The sequence below is a fragment of the Artibeus jamaicensis genome, unplaced genomic scaffold (assembly GCF_021234435.1).
Source record: "Artibeus jamaicensis isolate MK-2021 breed Jamaican fruit bat unplaced genomic scaffold, CSHL_Jam_final contig_415, whole genome shotgun sequence".
Taxonomy (NCBI): domain Eukaryota; kingdom Metazoa; phylum Chordata; class Mammalia; order Chiroptera; family Phyllostomidae; genus Artibeus; species Artibeus jamaicensis.
In genome coordinates this window covers 16,787,930-16,803,707 of record NW_026521823.1, presented here as the reverse complement: position 1 = coordinate 16,803,707, position 15,778 = coordinate 16,787,930, and positions in this window count along the sequence as shown.

Genomic DNA, 15,778 nt, shown 5'->3' with positions numbered 1-15,778 from the left:
GGAAGCTATATGGAGGCTAAATGAGAATGAAAGAAAATCTATAACTTGCTGTAAAATAAAATGTCACCTAGAATTCTATATTCAGCTTTAAAAATACTCAGAAAAGAAAAATGTAATTTATTGCTAGCAGACTTGCTATACCAGATATAGGAAAAGATGCTCATCTTCAGGCAAGTAAATTAGGGCAATGTAAATCAAAATTACAATGAGATACCACCTCACAACTGTTAGAAAGGCTGTTATCAACAGGACCAGTAACAACAAGTGTTGCAGAGATTGTGGAGAAAAAGAAACTCTTATTTACTTCTGGTGGAAATATAACCTGGTACAGTCACTATGGAAAACAGTATGGAGGCTCCTCAAAATATTAAGACTAAAGTTACCATATGACCCAGCAACCCCTCTTTGGGGTATCTCCTAGAAAAATTTGAAAACATTTATTTGCAAAGATATATGCCCCCTCTATTCACTGCAGCATTATTTGTGGTAGCCAAGATGTGGAAACAACCAAAGTGTCCTCTGCTAGGTGATTGGACAAAGAAGTGGTACATATGTACAATGGAATACTACTCAGGTATGAGAAAAGATGAAATACTGCCATCTGTCACAACGTGGATGAATCTTGAGAGTAAAGTGAAATGTCAGACCAAAAAAAATAAGAACCATATGATTTCAGTCATATTGGGATATAAAACTGAAAGAACAAATGAACAAACAAAACAAAAACTCATAGACACGGACAACAGTATGGTGGTTACTGGAGGGAAGGGGGTTGGAGAATAGTAATGGAAAGGGGGTCAAATATATGGTGATGAAGGATTTGGCTGTGGGTGGTGAGCATGCAATGCAATTATATATGCAATATGTGTGTGTATATATGAAAAGCTAAGGCATATTTTCTATCCTGAAGGGAAATATTACCAAATGAAAGCCTGTTTGTTTTCTTTTCTTAAAATTAAATTTATTTATTTAATTGTTTAAGTACAGTTTTCTGTCTTTTACTCCCATCCCAGCCCATCCCCCCCCCCAGTGCTCCCCAACTCCCTCCCATTTCCACCCCCCTTAGTTTTTGTCCATGTGTCCTTTATACTTGTTCCTGTAAACCCCTCCCCTCTGGTCACTATCAGCCTGCTCTCTATTTCAGTGTCTTTGCTTATATTTTGCTTGCTTGTTTGTTTTGTTGTTTAGGTTCCTGTTAAAGATCCTATGGTATTTGTCTTCCTTTGCCTGGCTTATTTCACTCAGCATAATGCTTTCCAGTTCCATCCATGCTGTTGCAAAGGGTAGGAGCTCCTTCTTTCTCTCTGCTGCATAGAATTCCATTGTGTAGCTGTACCATAGTTTTTGGATCCATTCATTTACTGATGGGCACCTAGGTTGCTTCCAACTCTTGGCTATTGTAAATTATGCTGCTGTGAACATTGGGGTGCATAGGTTCTTCTGGATTTGTGTTTCAGGGTTCTTGGAGTATAATCCTAGTGGCAGGATTGCCAGGTCAAAAGGCAAATCCATTTTTAGTTTTCTGAGAAAATTCCATAATGTTTTCCTTAGTGGTTGTACCAGTCTGCAATCCCATCAACAGTGAACTAGGGTCCCCATTTCTCCACAACCTCTCCAACACTTGTTTGTTGGAAAGCCTGGGTTTTGAAGAGGTAACAAGAAACATCAGGGGTGGTAAATATGTAGAATAATATAAATGACTAGTTTCTTTTTAATATCTTTAAAATATATATATGGAATTTCCAAGGAAAAAATGTAATTTACCTGTGTGATTTATAATTGAGTAGATCTAAAAGTTATAGCATAGAGGATAATGAGAGGATTATATAAACATGTATGACTGCAAAGTTACTGTGTTTTTGTGAATTATTACAATCTAAAGTCCAAGTAATTGAATAATTAATGAACATTTAAATCCTTAGAGCAAACATTAACAAACTAATATAAAGTGTGTTGTTATAAACAATATGAAAATTAAATTATTATTATTATAAATCATATAATAATTTAAGATTTATGAAGGTATGAAAGTAGAGAAGTAAAAAATGTATATAATGAATATGTATGTTACTATTACATTAAGTGATTGTGGACAAAACAATCCAATTAAAAGGGAGAGGCTTACAGAATGGTTTAAAAATACTGATTATATATTTAGTATAAGACACATGTTAAATATAAAGCTACAAATAATTTGAAAAAATTCATGAAAAATGATACACTATGTTTACAGTACATATAAGAGACCTGGTGTTCTATGTTAGTGGGAGCCAACATATATGTCAAGGCAAATATTAACAGAGAAAAAAGATCCTATGTGATGAAAAATAAGTCAATTTATAAGGAAGACATTGCAATCATATATGCATATGAGACTAATTACAGAACCTCAATGTATGTGAAAAAATCAACAGAATTAAAAGAAAACAATACCATAATTTTAGAGATTATAATTCCTTTGTCAAAAAATGAAAGAATAATAGAAAAAGTCACTGAACACACTGATGAGTGATAAACACTGTCAACCACGTTGATCTAATTGATATGTATAGAACAATATGGCCACCCATTTCAGAATAATCCTTATTTTTATTTATTTTTAATTCTTACTCAAGGATATGTTTATTGATTTTATTTTATTCTGAGAGAAAGAAACATTTGTGTGATAGAGAAACATCAATCAATTGCCTTCCACATGCACCTTGATCAGGAAGTAAAACCAAAACTTAGGTATGTTCCCTGACCCAGGATTGAACACCTTTTGGTGCCCTGGGTGATGCTCTAACCAACATAGCCACCTGGCCAGGGTAATAATCCTTATTTTTAAATATATGTGATTGACCATAGGCTGGGATATTAAACAAATCTAGATAAATTTAAAAGGTACAAGTCATTCAATATTAAATTAGTAACAATTATTGAAATAATATCTAGGAAGATTGCCCAAAGCATTTTAAATATAAAGAATAAGATTAATAGAAAAAGGTCAGGAACAAGATATACTAAGCAAAATTTAACCATAAGAAAGCTAATAGAATTATATTTATATTAATCAATGTTTAAGACAAAAAATATTACTAGAAATAGATGGACACTTTATGAAAGATTCAATTTAACAAGGAGATATAATAATCCTAAATTTGTATGTAACACATGTTCAAAATATGTGAACAAAAATTTGTATAAATTAAACAAAAATAGGTGAAAACATAGTTAAAATGGAATATTTTAATATTATTTTCATATTTAAACAATTTAATAAAAACAAAGGATATAAATATTTGGAAATACTATAAAAAATAAAACTAATTGATGTTTTAGCTTGCTGTACTTAACGGTGACTGAACACACACTTTTTTAAGCTGAATAGAAAGTATACCAAATGCTGCTCCATAAACATGTTTAAAAATGATGAGAAATAAAAAAAATTTCCTTGATCATAATGAAATTATAAATCTGTAATAAAAACATTAAAAAATGGCCACATTACTAGAATTTAATATACTTTTAAATAATCCCTGGATTAAGAAGGACATTTTTCTGACTAGATGATTGCAACAACATCATATAACAAAATGTGTGAAAGGCGACTGGATTCCTAAATCTATATTCTATGTGGTGAGGAAAAAGAAAAGATTGAAAATCAACCACCTAAGCATTTAATTTGTGAAATGAAAGGAGGAAAAAACACTGAAGAAAATGTAAGTAGAATGAAGGAAATAAAAGAAAGGATGAAAATCAATACCATAGATAAAAGACTTTTAAAAAAAGCAGAAATGGGCATTGAAATCGTTAATACAATTGACAAGCCACAAGATAAGCTGATTAAATATAAATATGACTCAAAATACAAATACTAAATATAAATGAGGGTACATTGCTGCAGACCATATAGACCAAAAATAATCATGGGATTCATAAACAAAAAACAGTATTTATTTATGATAAGGTCACATGCCCTCATGGTTATGGAAATGTATAGATAAATTTATTGAAGAAATCAGGTTAAGGATCTAATGCTGTCTCACAAATTGTGCCTCTCATCTTTCTTATTTGTACTATAAAGATTTGTTTGGTGCACAAACAATAATATTTTGTTTTCACAGAAGTTTTATTCAGAGTAGCCATTGATAATCTATCAGATAGATACACATCTGGTTTCTTATGTTTAACTAATGTTTATAGTTTTTTGTTATGATATTTAATCTTTTTAAAAATTTTATTATTTGTTTAAATTATTGTCCTTATTTTGTCAAAGGTAACTTTTGGTAACCTATGTGGCCATAGTAGTTTAATCTTACTGAAAATTACTGCCTTATCCAGTGAATTTTGAGGCATGGACTTCTCTTTAATCCAATTGTTAGCAATAGGAATTAGTAAATTATTTTAACTTTATAATCCCAGGAGAATAACAATGAGAGAAGTTTTACTCCCTTAGTGTTTTCTCCTCCTGAGTCAAAACATGGAAATGGGATGTATAAGTCCAGACCCTCCCTCCTCTGAAAGTCCAACGAGGCCTATATAGAACTGATGTGATGAATTGGTGCTCTGAATAGATATGAAGGTGTTTCTTAATAGTCAAGAAAACAGCAGGGGTTAGTGTACAAAGAGATGCACCATATGAAACACAGGATTAAATTTTTTATTAACCAAGATATTTCTCTGTATCAGTAAAGAAAATGTTTACCCCATGTCCATGTCTATCAGGCCAGACTTATTCTCCCCTGATCAACTTTGAAGCACTTCTCAAATACGAATTACTTTCCTATGTTTTAATCATGGTACCTTAGCCCGTTCCTATGGAAGACATAATGCTACCTTCTTCCTAAAAAAAAATTGGATTTTAACAAAATACTCAGTATCACAAACACTAGAAGTCTGGGTTGCTTAGACATGAACAAAAGTTAAAGGAGTCTTCTAAGTTCATATCAGTATCCAGTTGCAAATAGTTTAGTTCCACATAATCAATAACTCATTAAGAGTTTTTAGTTATAAGAAAAGAACAAGCTATAAAAACTTATGCCCAAAAAAAAGAAAAATTGGGATGATGGATAATGGTGTATCCAAGCATTCTTAAAAATTAAGACTGGGAAAGAGGAATAATAGAAATTCTTATAATTTGAATACTATTTCTCAAGAACAGCCTGTCTATATCTTACTCACCAGATGTGTCAGGTCTAACCACCACTTATACCTGTGAAACATCCAAAAGAGAAGGTCTGGTTTGATGGACCTCATCCTTACATTGTAGGTGGGAAATTTTACCAGAATAAAAGTGAGTAGAGAAGATAGCCTGCATCATGGCTATCTTCTGACATCTACAATTAAAACAAAACAAAACAAAATAAAAACAGAATACAATCTTCTGTTATTTCCCTTTGGGGAAATAGACTCTCTCTCCTTCTCAGTGTAAATTGGGCTATTGGGCTGAGTAGGAGCTTGGCTTTTCCTTCATATATTCATACATTCTTGCTCTCTCTGTCTCTGTCTCACACACACACACACACACACACACACACACACACTCTACAAAGCACACTTTTTTTATCCTAAAAAATATCAGCTGCATATAGTTGTTTTCTTATATGTCCCCTTTATTTATTGTCTACCTCTGCCATTGTGGCAACTATGAAAATATGGATCCCCTGCATCCCTCATCACGTTAATGGAGCACACACACTCTAATCACAAAAACAAGTCATAACATTAAAAATGGTGCAGGGGAAAAATAGAAATCTGGCTTATTTAGTAGCTAACATTTGCATAAATATACTAGCTGTGGTCTGCCTAATTCCACACTTTGTGTTACTTAGGGGAAAGCATTCCAGTTAGAATTTTTAAAAATATTTTTATTTAACTCCAAGTTCTAATATATATTATTAGTGAATAACACTAACTTGTTATTATCTACATTTTCCTCTGAGATGAGATAAAATAATTTGCTTGTCATATATTTTAGCTTTCAAAATATTTTAAAAAATTAAAAAGTATTAACAAATAAGTTGGCCAAAATAATGAAGAAATAAACCAAACACTAAATTCAAAATCTGAATCAACAGATTCTGTATTCACTCAACAGTGAGAGTGTTCCTTTAAAACTAGAAGTCAGATGATGTCACTCTTCTCCTCAAAACCCTCTAAAAACTTCCCAGCTAATTCTCAGTGTAAGTCAAATCTTTCTAGTGGCTTACAGAGCCCACTTGATGTGTTCATTCCATTGCTTCCCTGACTTTACAACTCCTTTCCGATTTAGGGCTGTTCTTTCACTTGTGGGCGCCATAGCAAGAGGAAAATTGGAGTACAAGGCACAATAAAACTGAATATTTATTAGTTACAAATCAAGCTGAGAATATTTTTGACCTCCTAACTTGACAAATATAACTTCATTATGACTCTATGTGTGCCTATATGTGAAAAGCTGAGGTTTGTTGTTTTTAACATAACTGAAAGTTGGCAGAATATCAAAGGGAATTTGATTTCATTATTACTATCCATGTGTGGATGTTTACTTGTTGGCTGGGTTCATAATATTTAGCTGAGTAATCGAATAAAGACACATAATTCTTCTATTATTGTACATTTATTTCATAAGTTTTTGCTTTGCTTTCGTTTCAGCAAAATCATTAATTATGTTACTTTAATCAAAATTTTCACATAATTTGTGTTCTATTGACAGAAAAGTCAAATTTGATAAACTGATCTGATTTGTTCAATCTGTAGAGATTTTCTTCTGCTGAAGCAGTAGCAGTGGGAATTGTCAATAATATTATCTGAAGGAATATTTACACTGAGAAATGAACCATAAGTTTTACCTATTATGTTCAAGTATTATAGTTAGGTCTTAAGATTTGTTATTATTGGATAAATTACAAAGTGTTTGAACATTATAATTGTGACATTTTATCATGGTTTTTACATCCCTTTAAAGCAATATGTATATTCATAAAGAAAATGTTAAATATGTATGTATATATTCTTAATCTTTTAATGCTGGGTGACTATAAATAAAACTGAATATAATATATTGCTCAATTTGTTTAGAATTATTATCAGTGTAGATGATCATCTGATCTCCAATGGCCAATGCTAGAATATACAGAAATTAAGAAATATTAGTACATGTTTTTTTAGAGTCATAAAAATATTTTTGCTTCTTTATTTTTTTCTCAATTTTACTACATTTTGCTATGTTTTACATACTGCTTGTTTGATTTTAAAAAATCAGTTTCCTAAAACAAAAACGTTTGACAGTATTAATTCTTTCAAAATTGAAATAGTACTTCTAGATCTGAGGGATGTTTTATAAATTTTTTTCATATTATTAATAGCAAACAACTCATGATAGCCATTTAGCTAATGCATGTAAATAATGCAGAGTTAAATTTAGTTTATGCCAAAGACCACAATTTGCTGTTTATTTCAAGACCTTTTATTTTGTTGACATCTTCTATGCATCATGAATTTTATGTAAATGTAAATTAAATCTAATTGTCTTAGTGTTTACTTGATATTCTTATATATTAGATATCTGAGAATGCCTGCCAGGTCAAATGTTATACACGTTACATGTCTTACACTTTATATGTCACACATTTTCTTCTCTTTTTCATATAAAGGTATTGGGTTGGGCAAAAAGTCCATTTAGTTTTTTTTTCTGTAAATTAAATGACATGTTTTTCATGTTCACCAATGGCTTTATTGATTTAAAAATTTTGAATATGTCGGCTATCTCTTCTGTGGGTAGAGGCTAGGGTGGTGCTAAAAATCTTCCAATGCATAGGACAGACCCACAGAAGAGAATCATTTAGCCAAAATGTCAATAGTACCAAAAAACTTTGCAAATCACTTTTGACACATTTAATTAGTAACAGCACCTTCTCCATACACTGAACAAATCTCTTTTTTTTTTTTGCATTTCAATTGCATTTTTACCTTTCTTGAAACAGTAAAGCATAATATGCTAAAAATATTACATATTTTCTTCCATCTTCAATGTTAAAATGGCTGCACAAAAATTCATCGATTTTTATGGGTTTTTAAATGTACCTGGATATGACAGCTGTCACAATAAAATCTAAAAAAATTTCTCAAATGAAGTTAAAGATAACTAAGCACTACTAGAGTCATCTTAAAGAAAAAACTAAACAAACATTTTGACCAACCCAATATTAACTTAGTAATATTGCAATGACTTCAAGTGCTTGAAGCATCCATTGGAAAGTAGGAATTTCCTTTATTCTTTTATAGTCATCATTCTCAATTATTTGCAACTTCGAAAAGGTTTTGGCAAATGCATGTAATTATATGTGTGACTTTTTCTAAGGCCAAATTCTTTCCAATTCATTTACATAGTTACTATATTAATGGGGACCTTCACATCGGCATACCTAAATTCTTTGTCATTATAAGTAGTATTATTGACATAAGTCTGGTTTTACTTAATATTACCAGAGAGGGTTTTCAGCCTTTTGTTTTACTATCTATCTATGGAAAAGAAAGCACATATTAATAAGAATTAGTGTTTTAGTCTCCATTTCTTCCCAATAGAAATTATTTGTTTCCATACACCTTACATACACAAAGATTGGTGTTGCGACTGGAGGCCATTGTTCAACAAATTCTAGATTTCATCTGATTTGTGCATATAAACATATCCCATATCTGACTATAGGTTTTTGCAGAAATGTGAATTATAACATGTAAATCAAGTCAAAGTTATAGTAAACTACCAGTTAATTAGAAGCAGTAGAGGAAGCTGTGTAATTTAATTTCTTCAAATTAACTAGACAGAGCTCGTAAATCAACAGTAGTCTAGTTCCTCTTTTCCAGAACCAATCCAGCGTTGCCTCTCAGTGTTGGTCATTAGTGAGTGCCTGACTGAGAAATGTGTCTAAGAATAGTGCTTTCTTGCTGTGAGGCACCTTTATGGGGAGATTGAAACTGTGTTTGATTTTTTTTCCCAGAAAGAGGTAGAGGTGTTTAGATTGAAGCTTATTTTTTTTTCATTGTAATTGGTTTTATAAATAGTTGATGTGTGTTTTGAAATTCAACTACCAAAAGGTGTGTATATGTATTAGGATAAAATTTCTCAATTCTCATACTATATTGCAATGGTCCAAGTAATGAGTCTCAAGGAGAAATAGAAATGACATATAATCACAAAATACCTGTGTATATTCTGTACTGTAGCTAGTAATGAGTTTATTCTTTAGTCAGTTCAACCATTTATAACTGCATTTTATGTAAGCTGTCAGATATGACTGAATTGTGACTATAAATAACTATGTTTAATGGTTAAATATATTAAACTTTAGGAGTAGACATATAATATTAATTGCTGAAGTTACTTTATATTAAGATAACTTGAATCTGTATGTTCATGAAAGTTTACTTTTTAAATAATGAAGCCACCAAATGTAAATAAAACACAACATGCCCACATCTGCATTCTATTTCCTTAGCAATCCTTTTGCAAAAGATCAAATTTCTATCAAACAATAGTTAATGACTTCAATTTTTTAATTGAAAGTATATTGAAATAATTATAGATTCACATGCCATTTTAGGAAATAAGTGTGCCCACTGCCCATTTCCGCCCCGTGATAACATTTTTCATAGTTGTGCTGTAATACCACAACTAGAATATAGACAGTAACACAGTCCATTTGTCCTTTTTAGATTTGCACAGTTTTACTTATACTCGTTTATGCTTATGTGTGTATTAAGCTCCATAAAGTTTTATGCCTTCTTAGGTTCTATATTCACCCCCACATTCAAGAAGCTAATTCACTGCCATCACCACAAGAATTCCCCCTTTTTCCCTTATGACCACCTTGGTTTTTGCCCTCCTTCTCTCTCCCTTTCTTAACCTTTGGGAATATGTACTTGTGATTAAAAAAATCCCAGGAAATTGAAAATAAAGGAAATGATCTCAACTTGATAAAAATGCATCTAATAAAAACCTACAGCTAAAATTATACTTAATGGTGAAAGCCTGAATCATGTTCCTCTCAGATTAGGGACAAGGCCAAGATGTCTGCTCACACCACTGTTGTTCAACTTCCTATGGAGTTTCAGTCACAGCAATAAGGCAAGAAAAAGAAATAAAATTTACTCACATCAGAAAGGAATAAATAAACCTATCCCTGTTTGATTGTCTGCATAGAAAACTGCAATAAATCTCCAAAAGTATCCTATAGCTAATAAGGCAGTTTGGTGAAGTTGAAGGATATGAGATTATTACACAAAAACATAAATCCCATTTCTATATACTAACAGTTTGAAAATAAAAGCAAAATACTATTTGGATTCACTTTAAAGAAAATTAAATATTTAAATATTTAAATATTTAATAGAATAAGTACAATAATTTATGTTGAATATTACGAAGTACTCATAATAAGAATCAAAGAACACCTAAATAAATGGAGTGACACTGTATACATGGTTTGGAAGTCTCAATTGGTCTATAGGTTTAAAGCAACTCATATCAAAATGCCAGCAAGTTGTTATGATACATGTATACATATGTTAGCTATAGACAAAGCTTATATTAATATTTATATGGAACAATTTCAACTTTAACAATTGAGCAATTGTATCAATTGTTGCAATGGATAAGCACCAATTAAGTATTAATACCTCAAATGAGGTCTACAAATACTAGTTTTCTTCATGTCCTCCTATAGCATGGGCACTATTTTGCCTGATACAGTTATCAAAGTCTGCTCTCTATAGTATAAAATGGGTACATTTTACCTGATATAGTTAGTATATTTTACTGTTTAAAGCATAACATGGAGATTCTTTTTATCTGCTATAGTTATCTCAATAAGTCATCAACAAAAATTATTTGTGTTAGAATTTTATGGGATATCCAGTTTTATGCTATGAGTTTAGATACCATGTGAAAAGCTTTACTAGAATTGCAAAGAAATGTGAGTGGACTAGTGGAGACAGTTATGCTATATATTTATATTATGTTAAAATTAAAAAAATATTCTCTAGAGAAGTTTATTTAAAAACATATAGTAAAAAGCTGTTGTACTCTCTAAAAATTGAATTTTATATGTGTTTTAGAGGGGAAAAAGCATTGATCTATGAATAATTTAAAGGAACAGGAATGGATTCCACATGTCACACATCTTATGAGGCACATGTAATAAAAATCAGCAGCAGTTGGATATTACACAAGCTTATCACAGTGATTAAATTAGTTAATAGTTAAAATGATGTAGAATCGTGCCTTACACATATAAGTTCTAATTGTGTAGAGAAATACAATTGTACTAAAAACAGGAAGCTGAAGAAATCATTAGAAGTGGATTCAAACATTGACTTCACTACCTACTAATTGTGTGCCCTTGGGAAAGTTACTTGAATTCTTTGAACTTCATTTTGTCATCTGTAAATTGAGGATAATAATACATAATCAACTTGGTCGAGAATAAATGACATATTCTTAATACATTGTACAGTGCCAGGTACATGATAACTGCTCGATAAACTTTAGATATTAAAATAATATACATTATGTTAAATTCACAATGTGTATTTATATATGTAATTATTTATTTAGTCATTTATTTATTTTTTTAGTGTTAGGTCTTTACTTATGCACCTGGATTGAATTAATGTGTCCATAGGTGGGATCAAGTATAAGGTAAGCAATGGATTTTTATAGTTTATGAGGCCCTTGAAGCTGAGTTGACTACAAAATGAGTGAGGGTAGTTGCAAAGCTTTCTCAAAAATAATTTTAGTGGAAAGAGAACTAGACTAAAACTCATGAAACATGAGTTCTTAATCTCAGCCTAACTGTGTAAGTGTTTTCTCTTTCCTAAGTCACTTCATCACTCTGGATCTTACCTTCAGTATCTGAAAAAAATGTGTAGAAGGTGATACCAGTTTTGTCTCTTCACAGAATTGTAGACATGACCAATTGGGATACCTAATGCATGACTATGAATTTCAAATGTCATGAAGCATAGTGTTATGAAGGGTGAGCCATGCTGTGTAGTTACATGAACAAACCTAATAGCCAAGAAATCAAAATCCAAACAACCTCTTTGATGGGAGGTGCAGTTAGTTGTGCATCTGGTAGCCAGATGAGGCATAAACAGCATTAAGGCTATTAAACACAAAGTATTGAAACATTAGTTTTTAGTTTTAAGAATCAGGAAGATTTGAAACAGTATAACTGGTAAAGCCTGTTATTAAGACTGCGTTATGAACAAAATACAGCAGTTCTTATGGGAAAAAATCACTAAGATGAAAAGTCAAGGTCCCTTTGGTGGTGATAGGTAACAGGTCATCCATTTTAGCCAATGTATGCATTTTTAATAGAGGTGCCAAAATGTTTGTCTTTTCAAAATGAAATAGTCATAAATATCTAGATGTTGATTTTGATAGAGAAAGAGAGAGAGAGAGAGAGAGAGAGAGAGAGAGGAGATGGTTACATAAATATATTGTGTGGCCCTGACCCATGTGGCTCCATTGGTTGTGTGTTGTCCCACAAAGCCATTGGCTTGATTCCCTGCCAGGGCACATGCCTGGTTACAGGTAAGATCCCTGGTCCAGGCTCCTTCCTGTTCTCACATCAGTGTTTCTCTCCCTCTCTTTCTCTCTTCCTTCCTCTCTCTCTAAAAATAATATTACATAAATATTTAAAAAATATGTGTACACATATTTTCTCTTACTCAAGTGGTAACATTGCACACTTTTTTCCCTGAAAAATTATGGTAAAATAAAGAAATCTGGCAATACTACGATTGATTATAAAATAGATATTTGCTATGTTTGTAGAAAATAATTACATATTTGACATTACTATAACATAACTACTAATCTCCTAATCCCACTCATTTTTGGGAAACATTTAAAAACAGGTCAGAGGGTGTGATAAAATTTCCAGTGACTAATCCAATGTTAGCATTCATTTGTGTGCATTTATGTAGTAATTACAGAGTGAAGGTCATTCTACTGCCTGTAACATTTTTCCATTTAATCATAAAAACAAAAAGAATAAAAAAATGTTAAATTTCAACTTTTAGAAGAAAATGCTGCTTAAACTTTTATTTATTTATTTCTCTTTTTATTCTTGCTTATTCTATTATAGTTGTTCCAATTTTTCTCCCTTTGCCCCCCTCCACCCTCCCTACGATCTGCTCCCAGCTCCCTTCTACCCCAGCTCCCACAATCTGCACACCATTGTCCATGTCCATGGCTCATTCACACATGTTCTTGAACTGATCTTATTTTCCACCATTCCCCCTTCCCTCCTTTCCACCACCAGCTATTTAATTAATTTTTAAGAATATAGAAATTTTGAAACACTGAAATACACAAACTATAACCATATACTAGGATGTCCTATTAATTGTCACAAAGAGTATGGACAACCCCAAAGCAAGCAAATATGACAAACCCAGAATGAACATGCAAAAGCAAAACCTTTGAATATGTGCCCTTAATGATCTACCTGGTTGTCTAAAAACTTTGCACCTGAGTGAATTACCAGAAGTCACATTGAGAGAGTTCATACATGTCAATTACAAATATTAATAATCAAAGTATGGGCAAGGAGCTTTCAGTTTATAGGGTATGCTGACTCCCAGCTTGAACAGTGAAATTAGTAATTAATAGGGGAGATGCAGTATGGTCTGAGTTCCTGGCTATACACTATTCTCCAAGGACTTCTGATCAGCTTTCTTACATTTTTGCTTTCAATATGTCCAATGTGTAGTTTTGACGATATAAGGAAGAAAATTGATTGAGTCTGTAGTCCATATTTATTTTACTGGTTAAGACATCTAGGAGCAACCTGAAGATTTACCATATTTTGCTATGTAAAATGCACATTTTTTTTGCCAAAGTTTTTGAGGGGAAAATAAGGATGCACAATATATATGAGTATAATAATTACATTATGATAATGGGTATAAAAATGGATATAATAATCCCATGTATAATGCACACAAAGACATGGGTGCACAGTGTACCTAGCAAAAATACAGTATATCACTAAATCTTTAAGCCTAAATTCATTCATTTATGCATTTATTCAAGCCATCTTTGAGAACCTACCAGGAGCAATGCACACATTTTCAATAACCTAGTTATTTTGGCAGACACTTTGAGTTATATTATAATATTCACTTATTTATAATTAGGAAACACCTGTCATTTCTTAAACATTCCCAAATTACTCCTTTTGATTTGTGTGAGGCGGCGTGGAACTATTTTATTTGTTTCTTTCCCAGTTTTATTCTATTTTATGTCATTAGAGACTATGGCATTTTATGAGGCCATTTCTAAATATGTTGTCCCTCAATCTCTTTATTAAAATAAAGACATGTTTTGGAAAACTTTAATGTCTAAAGACATCTAACAGGGATTTCACTCAGTACTTTTGTAACAAATAAATGAGCATTCTAGTGGGATTTTCTGTTCAATGGTAGCCTTTTGTATTTTTTATGTTAAATGTATTGGGGTGACATTGGTTAGTAAGATTATATAGGGTTCAAGTGCACTTTTCTATGACACGTGATCTGCAATTGCATTGTGCGCCCACCACCCAAAGTCAAATCATCTTCTGTCACCATATATTTGGCCCCCTTTACCCCTTTATCCCCCCACTCACTTACCCCTGGTAACCACCATACTGTTATCTGTGTCTGTGAGTTTTAGTTCATTTCTTTATTGTTCACTTTGGTCTATAGGTTTTTAAACCAAACTGGTTGACTTTGATTATTATTATATTTATATTAAATTGTATTTCATATTAATATAAACATAAATGCTCTGTATATCTAAATATATATATAATTCTGAGTTCTGATACTGGTATAGTCAGGAATACAATGAAATATAGTTGTTGTCAAACTCAAGTATATTACATAGAAATATTTAATAAAATGAAATATGTAAGGGTTTGGGATTAGGGGAAAGATATTTATAACTTTGCATTATCAAGCTGTACAAAATTTACAGTATTTTCTGTAATTTAAATTATATGTCTGTTTTAGTCTTAGTTGTGCCATTAAACTCGAATCTTAGTGCCAATTTTTCTGCTGTAGTTTTCACAATCATTTCCATTGTTCAAAGTTTATTCTCTAGTAGATTTCTCAACAATGGCTAACATCAAAAATATTATTTACATTCTTGTATGCTGAAACTGTTTATTATTATTAAATTTGAGTGACATAAACACAATTTTGGCTGCATTTTCTTTCCCTGGAAATGTTGTAAATATTAGTGTGAGCACAGGATAAAATTTTTCCCATAGGAGTGACAATATTTTTGCCTGAGTGCCAAATACAATTTCTATACATTTGAATTTCAGAAGGATCTGAATCAATATTTATATAATTTACCCTAATATAAAATGTAACTTTTTGTATTTTGGAATACATTTTTTGTTTAAAATGTAAAGGAAAATTTTAAATTATTCTTTTAAATAGCTTTCTAAAAATGTCTTTTATTTCAATTTTTCTGCATTCTCCAAACATTTATCTCTTCGTGCTATCATTTTTCATCTAATCTATTTCATTATTTTTGTTTGCAAACTTTTTATGTCTACTTCATAAATCCCTTGCTTATTTCTCACAATCTCACGTCTCCCTTATATTCACTTAAAAAAAATTCTTGGCTGAATGCTTTTAATACTTTGGTGTAATAATTTGAGCAAAAAATTTCTGATCAAGATGATGCAGTAGGTAAGTGCTGTGCTAACCTCCTGCCATGACCACATCAGAATTACAGCTCAATAAAAAACAGCCA